Source organism: Ambystoma mexicanum, chromosome 10 (assembly GCF_040938575.1).
Source record: "Ambystoma mexicanum isolate Mex_15411 chromosome 10, UKY_AmexF1_1, whole genome shotgun sequence".
Classification (NCBI taxonomy): Eukaryota; Metazoa; Chordata; class Amphibia; order Caudata; family Ambystomatidae; genus Ambystoma; species Ambystoma mexicanum.
The window spans coordinates 1,177,183,783-1,177,200,263 of NC_090932.1; the positions used below are offsets into that span (position 1 = coordinate 1,177,183,783).

Here is a 16,481-nt window from a genome sequence, read left to right on the forward strand (position 1 = left end):
CTCGGTCTTGCAGGAGATCAGGGACATGCGGGCAGACATCGCCCAAAAAATGGAAAACATGGACCGCAGAGTGGACAAAGTCGAGGATAGACTGTCACAACTAGAGTCCAACCAGTCCTCAGCAGCGACCCAGGAGCTGGACACGGCCCTGAGACTAACGGCCCTGGAAAAGAGAGATGAGGAGAGGGCAAGACAAATGGACGACTTTGAAAATAGAGAGCGGAGGAACAACCTCAGAATTTTCGGGGTGCCGGAGTCGGAGGGGGAGACGGAAAGAGACTTAACCAGGGTGGTGAGGGACATCATTACCCTCCTCTTCTCGGATGAGATGACAACCGAACCGACGTTTGATCGGATCCATAGAGCGGGGGGAAGAGCTGGGGGCCCCCGGTCAATTCTGGTCCGCTTCCACTACTACACTGAAAAAGCGAAGGTCCTAGAGGAGGCCAGGAAATCCAGGGAGATAACCTATAACAACGCTCAGGTGGCCATCTTCCAGGACCTCTCATCATACACGCTGGCCAAACGGAGGATGTGCCGCCCACTGACCCAGATGCTGAAAACAAAGGGGGTACGCTACAGATGGGGGTTCCCCTTCTCCCTCATGTTCGAATACGAAGGCCAACGAGTGAACCTGATTACAGAGGAAGATATAAGGGGAGCAATACAGGAATACACAACGGACCCGACCCCGCGAAGGGAACCCTCCGGGTTCGCCGCGGATGAAGCCAGAGCGCGCCGGTCACGAGGAGAGAGGAGAAAAAAGACTGGCCCACGGAAATTTAAAAAATTGAACCCTCCGTCCCCATCGACGGACAGGAATGACACGGATCCCGGCCAGGGTGGAGCGGGACTGTCGGACCCGGGCGAGGAAGGGAGCTGAGGCATCTCACGGCAGGCGTCATCAGCCTCGGGGGAACTGTGTAAAGAATTCATCACGGGGACTCACCATCTGTTCCGGCCTGCAGACAGGCCGGGCTCCAGGACCATGGGGTCCGAACTTTTGTGGATCCTCCCGGAACAGCAAGTATGAGAGTTACATTGAGGGGGGGGAGAGGGGGTAGGGGGGGCTCATGGAGGCTCTAATTTGGATATTCACCCAGCAGGAGGCGGTAGGCTGGTGGTCCGGCCAGTTACCAACAATGGTAGAACTATTTGGCTGGACGCCGGGGTGGGGGGAGGGGGGGAGGGGGTTTGTTGATATTGTTACGTTCACAGGGGGGACCAGGGGTCAGTTGGGGAAAGGTTACAGGACCACCTGGGGGGGAGGGGGGAAGGGAAATGGGAGATCAGAGGATAACACGAAATGAGCCGGACAAGGAAAGTGCCACGAGTCAGCTATCCGGTAGCTGGTTATTCTTAGAAAATGGCTGAGGATCTGCCTACCCTGGGCGTGGGCTCCCTTAATGTGAGGGGACTGAACACCCCCACCAAAAGATCCCTGGTCTGCAGGGAATTCAGGAGGGCTAAACTAGACGTGCTTTTCCTTCAGGAGACGCACTGGGCAAAGGGGAAAGAACCAAAGCTACGAGGGGGGGGGATTGGAGAAGTCCTCAGCGCCTCCCACAAGACCAAGAAAAGGGGGGTGGCCATAGTGCTAGCGAGGGACATTGGCTTTGAAGTAGAAGCCTCACTGAAAGACCCAGAGGGACGATTCCTGCTGACGAGGGGCTCCCTGCGGGGCTCCCCTTTAACACTTGCAGTTGTGTACAGCCCCAATGAAGGCCAGGCGCAATTTTGGGAGGGAGTGAAGGACAGACTGAAACTATTCGTACGCGGGCTAATGGTGGTGGGGGGGGGGACTTTAACATGGTCCTGGACCCGAAAATTGATAGGAAACGCTTGGAATCCCAACCCACCAGGGCTGCAGACGAAATGATGGCCCGCTCCTTCCAAAGGGCGAACACAGAGCTGGGCCTAGTGGACACCATCCCGACCCCTAGGGCAGAACACCCCTCCTTCACATACTATTCTGCAATCCACACATCATACTCCCGTATAGACTACATCCTGGTAGACGAGTCCCTGCGCCCATATGTCTCTGGCTATGAGGTTGACCCGGTCCCCTGGTCCGTACCACCATTATAGGGGAATGGCAAGGTGGCAGAAAAGGGCGATGGAAGTGCAACGACTCCCTGCTGAAGGACGACGTCCTGGTGCAGGAAGTGCAGGACGCCATTGTGGAATACTTTAAGCTGAACGACAATGGCGAGGTGGGTGCGCACGTGCTGTGGGACGCCTTCAAGGCGACCTTACGCGGGGTTCTCATAAGAATGGGGGCTCAGAAAAAAAGGGAAAGGGAGGCCCAAGAAAAATCCCTTAGGGAAAAGATCGCACAGATCCAGCCGGGAGGCCCCCCGGAGGCACCCTTGGCTATGGAACAGATCACGGCCCTAGAAAATTACAAATTTCAATTGAAAGATCTCTTGTTGCATAAAACTGAGCGCAACCTCCAGCTAGTGAAACAAAAATACTATGAGAAGGGGGATAGAGCCGATAAAATCCTGGCCTGGAAACTCAGAGAGGTCCAGCGAAGCAGAATGGTGAGGGCGATCAGAAACGAACAGGGCTCACTAGACCATAGCACCCCAGTCATAGGAGCGGCTTTCCGACGCTACTATGAACAACTATATTCGTCAGAATATGCCGGGGAAGACACTCAGATTGAGGAGTTCCTGGACTCCATTCAGATCCCGTCCCTGACAGGCGAAATGGCAGAAGGTCTAGAGGGAGGGGTCACAGAGGAGGAGGTGGAGAATGCAATCGGTGGGATGAAGGCGGGAACGTCCCCGGGGGAAGATGGGTTCTCAGTACTCTTCTATAAGAGGTTCCGGTCTATTTTGGCCACACACCTGGCGAGGGTGTTCAATGCAGTACTGGAGGGGGGCACCCTGCCGGAAACGATGATGAGAGCCATCATAGTGGTACTGCCCAAGGAAGGAAAGGACCCCACTGACTGCTCCTCCTACCGCCCGATCTCCCTCTTAAATATAGATGTAAAGATCCTAGCCAAGGTGATGGGTACACGGTTAGAGGGGATAATGCCCAAATTGGTACACGGGGATCAAGTGGGGTTCGTGAAGGGCAGGCAGGGCTCAGATAATATCAGGAAGACTATTGACCTAATCCACTATGCCCAGGAATCAGACCTAGAGGCTAGTTTGCTTTCCTTGGACTCCGAGAAGGCATTCGACAGGGTCGAGTGGAGGTACATGCAACTCCTCCTCCGTCGAATGGGCTTCGGGCCTCACGTCAGGACCTGGGTCTCCGCCCTCTATGAAGCCCCAACAGCGAGAGTGCAGGTGAACGGGGAACTCTCTGACTCATTCCCCCTCACGAGGGGAACACGACAGGGGTGCCCACTCTCTCCGTTAATATACGTCTTGACGATGGAACCTCTGGCCATAGCGGTCCGGGCCCACCCCGACATCAAAGGGATCAAAAGGGGAGAAGTAGAGTTCGAGCTCTCCCTATTCGCTGACGACATCCTAGTGTACTTGGTGGAGCCCAGCTCCTCGCTCCCCCCCCTACTGCGTCTGATGACAGCCTTCGGGCAGTTCTCGGGACTAAAAATAAATGCAGCAAAATCAAAGCTCCTACCCATGAGGGTCCAGGACCCGAGGTTGGACCCCCGGGACAGGTGTGCGGGGATTGCGGTGGGGAAGGACTCCATCAGGTACCTGGGGGTAACCCTGACCAGAGATCTCTCGAGACTGGCCCCGGTGAACTATGGGCCTACCTTGGCGGGGGTTACGTCAGATCTGAGGAGATGGGGTGGTATGATTCTGTCCTGGTATGGGTGCATGACAGCGATAAAGATGAACGTTCTGCCGAGATTACTATATTTATTCACCGCACTCCCAACGGAGGTCCCCACCCAGCTGCTCCGCGATCTACAAAAAGCAATCCGCGAGTTTATATGGCAAGGGCGGGCCCCGAGGATAGGAAAGGCCACTCTAACACTACCCAGAGAGGAGGGCGGGTTCGGGCTACCGGATTTTCTCCTTTACTACCGGGCCGCCCAGCTGCGGGTCTTGCTGGAGCACATGAAGGAGGGGATGGGCACCTACTGGTCATACCTTGAGGATATGGATGCCCACCCTCTGAAAGTGCGCGACCTCCTGTGGCTGCCGCGCAGACTCATCCCTAGCAAACTGAAAGCCCACCCAACCCTGGGAATACTTTGGACACTCTGGAAAGAGGGACCCACAACCTCATACCTCACGACATGGCCCTCTCCAATGTCATCGCTTTGGGGCCACCCGCTCAAACTAGGTAGCAGAGGTTTCAGGAGTGCCCAGTCCTGGTCGGACGGGGGTCTGGAATGGGCGGGACAACTGTTCAAAGAGGGCGAGTTCCTCGAATACGAGGCCCTGCGAGACGCACTGGGGCGGGAGTCCCTTTCAATCTTTGAATATCTGCGCCTGAAAGGCATCCTTTGCGACCAATCATGGGGCCAGAACCTACGGAGACAGCTGACCCCCTTTGAAAAATTTCTGGACACGGCCACATCAAGGAAGGGGGCGGTCTCCAAAATGTACCGAATACTGAACACCGTTAACTTGGAGGGGAGAAGAGGGTTCCGAGGGTTTTGGGATGACCTGGCGGGAGAACCACTTACAGAGGAGGCGTGGTCCAAAGTCTTTAAGATAGCATTCCATGGGAACCTATTTACATCGGACATGGAGCACAACTTCAAAATCTTACAGGGCTGGCACAGGGACCCGTTGAAACTGTCCAGGATGTTTTCGGGAGTGTCCCCCAGGTGTCCAAGGGGCTGTGGCCAAGTGGGGTCGAGGGGGCATATGTGGTGGTCCTGCCCCAAGGTGCAGGAGTTCTGGGAGAAAGTACGGGGGTGGATGGCCGAGGTCACCGAGGAACTAATCCCACTCAACCCCCTAACGATGTTGCTGGGCCTCCCCCCGGAGGACACTGAACTGTATAGGTACCCAAGAATGTGGGAGACGATGTTACGGGCGGGTAGAGTGGCCCTTGCACAAAGGTGGAAGAGCCCAGAGACCCCATCCAAAGAAGACTGGCTTAAGAAACTCAAAAACATGTTCTTAATGGATAAACTGACGGCCATGGTAAATAATGAACTGGGCTCCTTTCAGGTTAACTGGTATGGGGTCTATGGGGCATGGGGTTGGGACCCCCACTGACAACATGAGAACACTCTGGCGAGTTGGCGGGGGGTAGGTTTAGAATGCTTCAACCAAGGATGTAGGAGTAGCCCAGGACCCGGGAGACAGCAGATCTCATCCAGCCAATTTGGACGTGAGAGCATAGCATACCTCTGTGGCAACGTACAAGGAGCTACGATGGCAGCCCCAGCTGTCCGACTTTCGAAGTGACTCTGATCTGGGGGGAGGGGAGGAGTTGGGGTGGGGGGGGAGGGGGGGAGGGAACCTGGGGGTTTTATGTCAATGTTAAAAGTGATGATAACAACGCTCCCAGCGTTGCCGTTTGTTTTTTCCTTCTAAAAACTACTAATAAAACCAAAGTTAAAAAAAAAAAAATGAGCAAACGTTCTCAGGCTTCAAGAAATCCCTGAAAACGTGGCTATTTAACCAAGACTAAAATCCCCTTCCATGCTTCAGGAAATATCACTGTACTGAAGCCCTGCATTAAATGTCTTCGTGTATGATTATTTTGTATTCACATGCACTGCGCCCGATTGGCAATTTCTAAGAAATGTTTTAACCAAGCTGTCTGTAACATCGCCGTGGTACCCAAGGGTTTGGGCGAGTAATAAATGCAATAAATAAATAAAATAAATAAATAAAGCTCACGAAGCGGGGCTTTAGTGAAAATGGCCCACCAAAAAAACATTATAGATCTGAATTTCTCCATGGGGTGGCAGAGCTCGGAGTAATAATTTTTCGACCAGGACGTGAAGGTGTAGATGATACAGGGAGCAATGTCTTCCTGACCCTAACTCTTAAGCTTTCAACTTGATGTTTCTAATGCCTTTTCAGGTTGTAGGTGTCAGAATGTCAAAAGGAACACTCGCAACACCTTCTGGAAGTTTAGGGGAGTCTTACGGGACCACTGAAGTGAGATGGATATGTTTTTGCCTCTTTGCTGTTGCAAGTAGCACAGTCTGTGCCAGGGTGGATGATGTTGAGCTGCTCAATGTCAAAGATGTTTTTGAGAGCTTGTCAAGGTTTTTTCAGCACCCAGGGTGACCGTGACATTGACAAGTCCCTCAACGGAAACATTTCATCTTCGTTTTTATGTCAAAGGCCTTGACATCGAACTGGGTTGGCTTTGATGCCACTGATAGCAAGGACAGTCTGAGTGCCTCCCAGGGGTTTCAGAGATTGGCACAGGTGGGGCTTCGAAAGAGGACACATTGCTGCTTGATATTATGTATAAATAGGGCCCTTGGGCAGAGGGTGTCCATTTGGTCCCGGGGTAATGCAATAAAGCTCCCTGCCTGGCCTTCAAGTCTGATGCCCTTCCTATACAGCCACTTCCTGGAACTCTTTTTGACAGATGGAACCTTCAACAAATACTGTGAGCCAGTAGACAGACAATGCAGACCAGACAGTCAACTAGAGGGTACCTTTCCCACAGCATAAGGCATTATCACAAAGTGATGGCATGACGCTGAGGAAAAAGCACAGTGTTGTATCCTGCATGTGTATGAATGAGGTCTGAGTCAGTGTAAGAGCTGTGTTAGAATGCTCGGGGAGCTTGGAGTGTTGGGGCACCTGGGGATTCCAGGAGAGACGGTTAGGGACTTGGAGCTGGGCAGGGAACCAGGGTAGATGCTACTGATGATCTCTCTCTCCTATATTCTATACTGAACCTGTAAGCAAGACAATAAAGCGTGTTCCTATTATACATACCTGGGTCAGCCTGGTTCCTGCTCATTGTTGTTACTGGTCCAGGGCAGATCCTGCAGGAGGCAGGATACATCATTTGGCGATGAGGATCTAGAACCCAGAGCATGGTGGGAGAGCGAAGGAGAATTGGAGATAAAGGCCTGATACATATACCAGTTTGAAGAAGAGCTGCCATCGTGAGCTGGTGATGGAAGCAGAATAAATGCTGTAGATGGCTGTGGTATCAGGCAATGGGAGAAGACTGTGGCCCATCCTAGTAAGCAATTGGGGCGAGGATGGGGCTGGTGTGGCATAAGGAGATTTGCCATTTGTGTGCAGCCAGAAGACCAGAGACCAGCCTGATGGAATGGCGCTGCACCTGTGCGAAGTTCAAAGCGGCGCCTGCTTTGTGGGGAAAAAAAATGCAGGCAATTGAAGGCTGCAGCCCTCATGTTTAAGGTACTGTGGGGAATTTAATTTGGCAGAGCCCATAGCGGGTGTAATCTGGACTTTGGAGGGGTCCCTTGGGGCTGCGGGTGGCGCGCACATCCAGCAAGCTGTCAGTGCTTGCGTTCCAGCATGTCCGTTACGCTGGAACGAAGAAAGGGGGGCCCGACACCATCATTCTCCTCTCGAAGGCCGGAAAAGCATGTCAGAGGAAAGGCCTGGGGAACGTGCCCTAAGCGTGATGACGTGCCCAGGGAGAAACGGACTGTAGCTTTTTAAGACTTTACCTTTTATTGTTCCAAAGTGGCGTTGAGAATGGATTGAAGGCCGTAATGACTCGCATTGAGGACAAGGATACAGCCCATTCAGTGAGAGTATTTTGCAAGGAAAAGTGCTGTCGGAAATAATAAGCATATGAACATTCACCATGGACATGAAGCGGCTGTTTAATGTTTGGATAAATGACTTTGAACACCTACGAGGAACATGAATCAGTAGCGGACTGTCAGGAGAAGAGCAGGTCCGTTAGGTATATTTTATGAATGTTCGCTCAGGAACAGCTTATCTTGCAGATGGGAGCACAGTGTGTTTTAATCAGGAGTAAAGTATGCACAATTTCTTTGATCTACAAAATGCTGGAGCGGGGGTTTTGTACTGCTAACACTGACTCAGGAGGACATCTAATATTGTGTGCCGCTACGCATTAGATTTAAATACATAATAATGCAATTCAAACAATTCATAGGGGTTGTTGCTCAACGTTTTGTGATGAGTTTGTGGGGACTTATGGGGACAAGTGCCGTGAGGTTGATGTGTTGTGCAGGTGCAGTGGATGATGTCCTGAGATGTGGAGGAATGCAATTGGAAAATGTGGGATATGGAAATTATTTCTGCACAGCGTTTCTAATGAGATTACATGTATTTATTTTCAGGAATAATTAAATGTTTTTCAAGGAGCTCTATGATGAGGTTTTGTATTTGGACATTATAATTTTCATTACATGAAGTAAAGGAAAAGACTACACCGAATTTGAGCAGATGTCTTTATCATTTTGAAGATAAAATGTAGGAATGTTTACTTATTGTAAAAAATGCACATGCTATGTTTTTGGGGGATCATTAATCAATTTTTATGCTTTACATGATATGCAGTTTTGGGGTTTGCAAATTGTGGGTAAAGCAAAAGTTTGGGAAATGAAGATTCTGGCAAGTGTAAATTTTGGGGAAGTGAGTGCACATTTTGTGTGTTGCACATATATTGAAGTTGTGTCTCTGTGTGTTGATGTTTGCGTTTGTGGGCGCAAGTGGAGTTTGGGTTTGTGACACTATGTGTGCACAGTAATTTGGAGTTGTGTAGTTGTAGTGTGTGTGTGAGAAGCAGCACATGTGCCTTGTAGTGGTGTATGTGTAGGTGTTTCACGTCTGTAGATGTTGACGTGTGGGAGTGTACACGTTTGTAGTGAAGTAATTTGCGCAAAATGGGAGTATATTATTGGGAGTTGCATGCATGCGATGGGGTTTGAGCTTATACACCCTGGCCAGGTGTATTTAGCAGTTGTATCAAAACCTTCAGGAGGACCCCCAAGGAGTTTGGACACAGTAGAGTGTCCCATTATTGGAGACCTAAGCGCATGGGGCCCGTTTTTATTGTTTAGGTTGTTGTGGAGTTCAACGCAGTTGTGCGTATGTAAAAGGAAGGGAAAAGAGTTTTTATTTTTCTCAAAGTTTGTGTATGTTTACAACATCGGGGCTACACCGTTTTGTCTGCGTTGAAGGTAACCGCACGGCAACATTTTTTTCTTTGGTTGAGTTTAGGGTTCATTTTAGGAACCTTGTTGTTTTCCTAGGTTGTTCTGTGATGCCAGGCGGTGCATGTGGGAGGAGAAAATGCATTGTTTTTGCACGCCAGAAATGCATTTGGTATTAAATAATAGTGGAGGGCACACAGTTTGTAGCCACTGTTAGTTAATGTTGAAGTTGTGGACTGTATACTGGCATTTGGGTTTCTGTATTAATTTTTAGAATTTTTCAGGTCACTCCATTGAATTTTTTTCATCTTTTTGGTGTGTCTGAATTGTAGATTTTGGCAAAATTTTGAATTTGTACTACACTACTGTTTTCTTTTAATCTAGTAGTGTTTATTTTTACACCTGAATATGGGGTTTTTGCAAATGGCGAAAATTGCAATGCACTACTGTTCTCGTCATCTGGTAGTAATTTCATGTTACATTTTTACGTACCTTTTGTTATGCAATTTTTAAGCCACAATTTCTCCTTTTGTGGTTGTGTTTTTTGTGATCTTTGTATCGTGCGACTTTTTTCCTATATTTTTCATTCTTTTTTTGTTCTTTGTAGGGGAGAGGGGATGAAGCATTGTTATATTTTTTTTGGCATGTTTAGGACAATTGTGATGGCCTTTATGTAAGTTTACAAGATTCGTTGGCTACACTATTTTGGCAGGTAAGTGAGCCTCTTTGGGGGCGTTTTGGTTTGTGCTCAGGTGTGGCAGACCTGAGGCCAGGAGTGGCAGGCCTGGCGGAAGCTGTTTTGGTTTAGGTGGGTTTTGGTTGTAGTTTTGGTTTTTGTTTGTCCATTGTGGTAAGGTTGTGCTTGGTGGTGGCGGCACCGAGACCCTGTTGTGGCAGGCCAGGGTGGAAGGAGTAGTAGAAATGTTGTGGTTGTTAGTCCTAGCATGGTTGTGAGTTTGTGTGTTTTCTTTTGATTGTAAAAGGGGGGGATGTGTTGTATCCTGCATGTGTATGAATGAGGTCTGAGTCAGTGTAAGAGCTGTGTTGGAATGCTAGGGGAGCTTGGAGTGTTGGGGCACCTGGGGATTCCAGGAGAGACAGTTAGGGACTTGGAGCTGGGCAGGGAACCAGGATAGATGCTACTGATGATCTCTCTCTCCTATATTCTATACTGAACCTGTAACCATGACAATAAAGCGTGTTCCTTTTATACATACCTGGGTCAGCCTGGTTCCTGCTCCTTGTTGTTACTGGCCCAGGGCAGATCCTGCAGGAGGCAGGATACATCACACAGGCACCAGAATGGAGTTAGAAAAAAGGGAGACAATTACCCTTATCCTCACAAAACATGAGTCTCTACATGTATAAGAGACTGTCACTCGCAGTCGCGGCCATCGCCGTGACTGGCGTTTACTTCCGCGTTGGAGTTTGAGAGGTCATGGGGGAAGGTTGCTTTAGTCCCTTTTTTGTGTTTATGGCCGCAGCTCCTAACGCGAGACGCAACGCTGCCGGGAGTATAAAATCCCTGCCTCCCGGCAGGTCATTGCGTTGCAACCCCTCTCCGTTGTTTACTTCGTTTCTGGGTCCTTCGCTCTTCCTCTGCACCTCGCTTTGGATTCTACTAGGGGTTAATATTTACCCCCACGCGGTTACTTCTCATAGGTGTCCAGTCACCAGTAACCTCCATACTTTGTTTCCCTTTGCCATCCGCCGACCCCCTTTAGGCGGCGTCTGCCGTGCTCTCTCTCTCTCTCTCTCTCTCTCTCTCTCTCTCTCTCTCTCTCTCTCTCTCTCTCTCTCTCTCTCTCTCTCTCTCTCCCTCTCGTCCTCTCACCTAGCTCTTGAGTCTGGTCATCGCGGGGTTTTCTCTCCCGTGCTCCCGTGTTCCTCCGCAGTGCCTCTCGGAAGACTTCTACCTTCAGTCCGGACCTCCCAGCTGCTGTTTCCCTCGCCTCTCTCCAGGTCGACCGCTACAGTGGACGTTTTCAGCGTTTGGTGATCCTTCGCTTCCTCCTCTTCATCGGTGGACTGCTGGCCTTCTGAGAACAGTCTTGGCACCTCCTATCAGGGTTGTTTCCCCTAGTGGGTTTTTCCCTGCTTTTTCTGGTTTGATTCCGGAGAGGGGGTCGCTGTGCCGCTGTTCACACCCAGCGGCCACAGTGGCTTCTCTCCGTGACAAGCCCTCGCACCAGAGGAAAGAGAGAGACTACCTGGCACGTCGAGGCCTGCAAGATACCATCGACTCGGAAAGCCCAGGTGAGGAGAACGTGGGTACGGAGGGAACACAGTCAAAGGTACCCCTTCAGTCACAGATTGCAACGCCAAAGAGTATCACGATGTCAGCTGACGAACAAGTCCAAGAGCTCTGGAAGGCATTCCAAGCGATGTCCCAAGAGCTACAAGGGGTCAAGACTGAGAACGCTTTGCTTAAACAGATGGTTGCGGCTAGGGAACCTACTCCCTCGGAATTGCCACCCATGGCACTGTCCTCGGGGAAATTTGATGGCTCCCCAAAGAAGGTAAAGGAGTTTCTCGAAGCATGCCTGGTTCACTTTACGTTCAGACCCCGTACCTTTGCTACAGATCAGGCCCGGGTGGGTTTCCTAATAACCAACATGACGGGAAACGCTCTTTCCTGGGCCACCCCTCTGGTGACTAGCGGAAACGCCATTCTGCAGGACTATCCGGGGTTTCAGAATCTTCTCAAGCACACCTTCGAACGACCAGAGCTCTCCTTTACAGCCTGCGAAGACCTGTTGGATGTCAGGCAAGGCTCGCTAGACGTGTTATCATACATCTCCTCTTTCAAGACATTAGCAGCCGGGGCCGGATGGCCCGAGACAGCCCAGTATGCCATTTTCAGAAGAGGACTGAAGGAAGAAATTAAAGACGAGCTAGCCAGGTCTCCTCGTTCTCCTACTTTCACAGATCTACTTTCTGCTGCTCTTCACATCGAGTATCGCCTTCAGGAGAGACGAGTTGAACGTCGTAAGCAAAGGACTCCTGGCCATAACTCAGACCCCTCTGTACCCGTTCTCCCTGGTCGCTCTACTAACATCATTACGGAAGAACCTATGCAGATCGGTGCTACCAGGGCGCCCTTGTCCGCTGCTGAAAGACGTCGCAGAAGAGAGAAAGGACTGTGTGCCTACTGCGGATCAGAGCAGCATTTTCTCAGAGACTGCACAGAACTGTCAAACAAGAGGTCGGGAAACGACTACCCTCGGCGTTAGTAGGGACAAACGACCGAGGGTCTTTAAGAAATCTCCATCGTCCCTATGTTTCTCTGTCAGTGACCTCTTCCGAGTCTAAGGAAGATTCCAGGCTAATGGTCATTCCAGTACAACTCAACCTCGGAAACCATCAGGAGGAGACACTGGCTCTGTTGGACTGTGGCGCGGCAGGGAACTTTGTTGACACCGTGTGGGCTGACAAGGTGGGCCTCCGTCGAATTCCCCGGGCAGAAGGTCAGAAGGTGGAAGGAGTAGACGGCTCGCCTTTGTCCTCAGGTCCTATCACCCATACCACTGAGGAACTCACTTTGACGATCAACCAACATAAGGAAGTCCTGAGTTTTGATATTATCAGAGCGGCTCATTTTCCCATCATCTTGGGCATTACCTGGCTCCGACGACACAATCCTCTGATTAATTGGACCGAGAACCAAATAAGCTTCAGTTCCCCATATTGCGCTACTAACTGTTGTTCTCTGGAAGGTCGGGCTGATCTTCAGCCAGTCAAGGTGTTTCCCAATAATCATGTAGGTATCCATGCTTTACCCTATTTCTGCTCAGATTTTTCAGACGTTTTTCAGGAGTGCCTCCATGCCAGACTTCCACCCCATCGGCCAGAGGACTGCACTATCGACCTGGAGCCCCATGCCTTGGTGCCATTCGGAAGGATGTTCGCCCTCACTCAGACCGAGAGACAAGTGCTTCAGAAATACTTGGATACCAACATGGAGAATGGTCTCATACAACCTTCCAAGTCTCCAGCAGGAGCCCCTTTGTTTTTTATAAAGAAAAGAGATTCCACCGATCTTAGACCTTGCATCGACTACAGGGGTCTAAATACAGTGACAGTCCGTGACAGGTATCCGATGCCCCTAATCACGGATATTATTGAGGCAGTGCAAGGTGCTCGAATCTTTACCAAACTGGACCTACGAAACGCTTACCATTTGTTGCGGATAGCCAAGGGTGACGAATGGAAAACTGCGTTTCGTACTCCTCTGGGCCTATATGAATACAAGGTAATGCCGTTTGGCTTGGTGAACGCCCCTGCGGTATTTCAGAGGTTCATGGACCGGATGTTCTCCGACATGCTTTCCATCTCGGTCATCATCTATTTAGATGATATCTTGGTTTTTTCCCCTAATATGAGAGAACACATAGCACAAGTACGACGAGTTTTGGAGCGTCTTAAGGAAAACCATCTTCTGGTCAAAGAGGAGAAGTGCAGCTTCGCGGTACCTTCGGTACATTATCTGGGATACGTGCTATCAGAAGAAGGGATCGCCATGGATCCTGACAAGATGCAAGTGATTCTTGGCTGGCCGGCCCCGACCTCTGTCCGGGAGGTTCAGAGGTTCTTGGGTCTTTCAAATTACTACCGAAGATTCATTCCGAACTTTTCAGAGGTGGTGTTTCCCATCACCCGCCTACTCAAGAAGACGGCCTATCCTTTTTCCTGGTCTACTGAAGCAGAAAGAAGTTTCTGTCATCTAAAAACCCTCTTCTGCTCTGCCCCGATTCTGCAGCATCCAAACCAAACTCTTCCATTTATTCTGGAGACGGACGCCTCCGCTATCGCTGTAGGAGCAGTGTTGCTTCAGTCTTTCAACAAGGTGGAGCATCCGGTCGCCTATCTCTCTAAGACTCTTTCTCCCAGCCAGCTCAACTACTCGGTTTTGGAGAAAGAATTGTTGGCGATGAAATTGGCTTGTGAGGAATGGAGGCACCTTCTCATGGGTGCCCGTCATCGGTTTCTCATTCGCACTGACCACAAAAACCTCAAGGCTTTACAGGACATGGAATGTTCTAACTCCAGACAAGCTAGATGGGCCTACCTGTTTTCGCAGTACGACTTCCAGATCACGTACATCCCTGGGTCTCTCAACCGTCTGGCTGACGCTTTGTCTCGCAAAGATTCCCACTTGGAAACGGTAGCGGTCAAGTCTGAGCCGTTATTCCACAGAAATCGGATCTTAGCCACAGTGAGTTCTTTCCTTCAGGAGGTCAAGGCTGCCGTTGCGCAAGAGGCTCCCCAGTTCTCTTTTTCCGTTGATTCTCCTTTCCAAATCAAAGACGGCTGGGTCTTCTACAAGAAGAAGTGGTATATTCCTGAGGGGTCACTGCGCCGGAAAATCCTTAAATGGTGTCACGACTCACGTCTAGGTGGACACCGAAGCGGGAATGGTACGTTGGAACTCATCTCGAGATCGTTCCAGTGGCCCAACATCAGGAGAGACGTGTTTAACTACGTAAAGACCTGCCCTACTTGTGCCAGTGTCAAATATGCTTCCGGGAAGCCCCTAGGACTTCTTACCCAAGCAGAGATGCCGACTCGCCCGTGGGGTCTCATCTCCACGGACTTCATAGTGGAGCTTCCCGACTCCGAGTCATGCACATGTATCATGGTGACAGTGGACTCTCTAAGCAAGCTAGCCCATTTCTCTCCTCTTCCAGGACTCCCTTCGGCCACCAAAATGGCAGAAACCTTTGCCCGAGATATCTTTAAGCATCATGGCCTCCCCGACAAGATGATATCCGATCGAGGAAGCCAGTACATATCCAAATTCTGGACGGCTTTATGTACTCGATTGGGGATGGAAAGGGCCCTATCCTCAGGGTTTCACCCCCAGACAAACGGCCAAACGGAGCGACTCAACGCAACTTTGGAGCAGTACTTGCGATGTTTTATTTCCCAGTGCCAAGATAATTGGGTTTCTCTACTCCCTACGGCGGAATTCGTGTACAACAACTCCAAGCACAGTGCCACTGGCCTATCACCTTTTTATTGTACCTATGGCGTTCACCCGCGTTATCTAATGCCCGAGGTACCCAGTTACTCCAACTCTCCCACTGCAGAAGAGGTGTTAAGTAATCTCAAGGAGGCCAGGGACAGTGCATTAACGAGTTTGGCGGATTGCAGACGGCGGAATAAGACCGAGGCCGATAAACACCGCAGGGATACACCTTCATGGAAACCGGGGGACAAAGTGTGGTTGTCCACCAGATTCCTTCCCAGATGGACAAGGCCTTCTAAACTATCTCCTCGTTTCTTGGGACCTTTTCCCATCCTCTCCAAGGTCAATCCAGTTGCCTATCGCCTACAACTCTCTCCGTCTCTCAGACGCATACACCCTGTTTTTCACGCCTCTCTTCTTAAACCTTACTATTCAGATCCCAATCACCGGTCTCTCCGCCGGAAACTACCTGTCACTACAACCGACCAGGAGGAATACGAAGTTTCCGCCATTCGTGATTCCAGATTCCTTCATGGTCGGTTGGAATACCTCCTGTCATGGAAGGGTTTCCCAAGGTCGGAGGATTCCTGGGAGCCAGCTTCCCATGTACATGCCCCTCAACTGTTGGCAAAGTTCCATCGCTTGCACCCAGGTAGGCCTGGGCGGTTGCACTCTAGGGGGGGGCATACTGTCACTCGCAGTCGCGGCCATCGCCGTGACTGGCGTTTACTTCCGCGTTGGAGTTTGAGAGGTCATGGGGGAAGGTTGCTTTAGTCCCTTTTTTGTGTTTATGGCCGCAGCTCCTAACGCGAGACGCAACGCTGCCGGGAGTATAAAATCCCTGCCTCCCGGCAGGTCATTGCGTTGCAACCCCTCTCCGTTGTTTACTTCGTTTCTGGGTCCTTCGCTCTTCCTCTGCACCTCGCTTTGGATTCTACTAGGGGTTAATATTTACCCCCACGCGGTTACTTCTCATAGGTGTCCAGTCACCAGTAACCTCCATACTTTGTTTCCCTTTGCCATCCGCCGACCCCCTTTAGGCGGCGTCTGCCGTGCTCTCTCTCTCTCTCTCTCTCTCTCTCTCTCTCTCTCTCTCTCTCTCTCTCTCTCTCTCTCTCTCTCTCTCTCTCTCTCTCTCCCTCTCGTCCTCTCACCTAGCTCTTGAGTCTGGTCATCGCGGGGTTTTCTCTCCCGTGCTCCCGTGTTCCTCCGCAGTGCCTCTCGGAAGACTTCTACCTTCAGTCCGGACCTCCCAGCTGCTGTTTCCCTCGCCTCTCTCCAGGTCGACCGCTACAGTGGACGTTTTCAGCGTTTGGTGATCCTTCGCTTCCTCCTCTTCATCGGTGGACTGCTGGCCTTCTGAGAACAGTCTTGGCACCTCCTATCAGGGTTTTTTCCCCTAGTGGGTTTTTCCCTGCTTTTTCTGGTTTGATTCCGGAGAGGGGGTCGCTGTGCCGCTGTTCACACCCAGCGGCCACAGTGGCTTCT

The 16,481-nt window shown here is 50.7% G+C and overlaps 1 protein-coding gene and 1 long non-coding RNA gene across 7 annotated transcripts in view; both read right to left on the reverse strand.

Moving 5' to 3' along the window:
• LOC138492149 (uncharacterized) overlaps positions 1 to 7,502 on the reverse strand; it is a 61,229-nt gene extending 53,727 nt beyond the window's left edge. The window contains exon 1 of the long non-coding RNA XR_011276149.1: positions 6,855 to 7,502. This is a non-coding gene — a long non-coding RNA (uncharacterized lncRNA). The remainder of the gene's footprint in view (positions 1 to 6,854) is intronic.
• The window catches only part of OSBP2 (oxysterol binding protein 2), a 2,072,116-nt gene that overhangs the window by 771,065 nt on the left and 1,284,570 nt on the right, over positions 1 to 16,481 (reverse strand). The gene's annotated exons all lie outside the window — the stretch shown is intronic.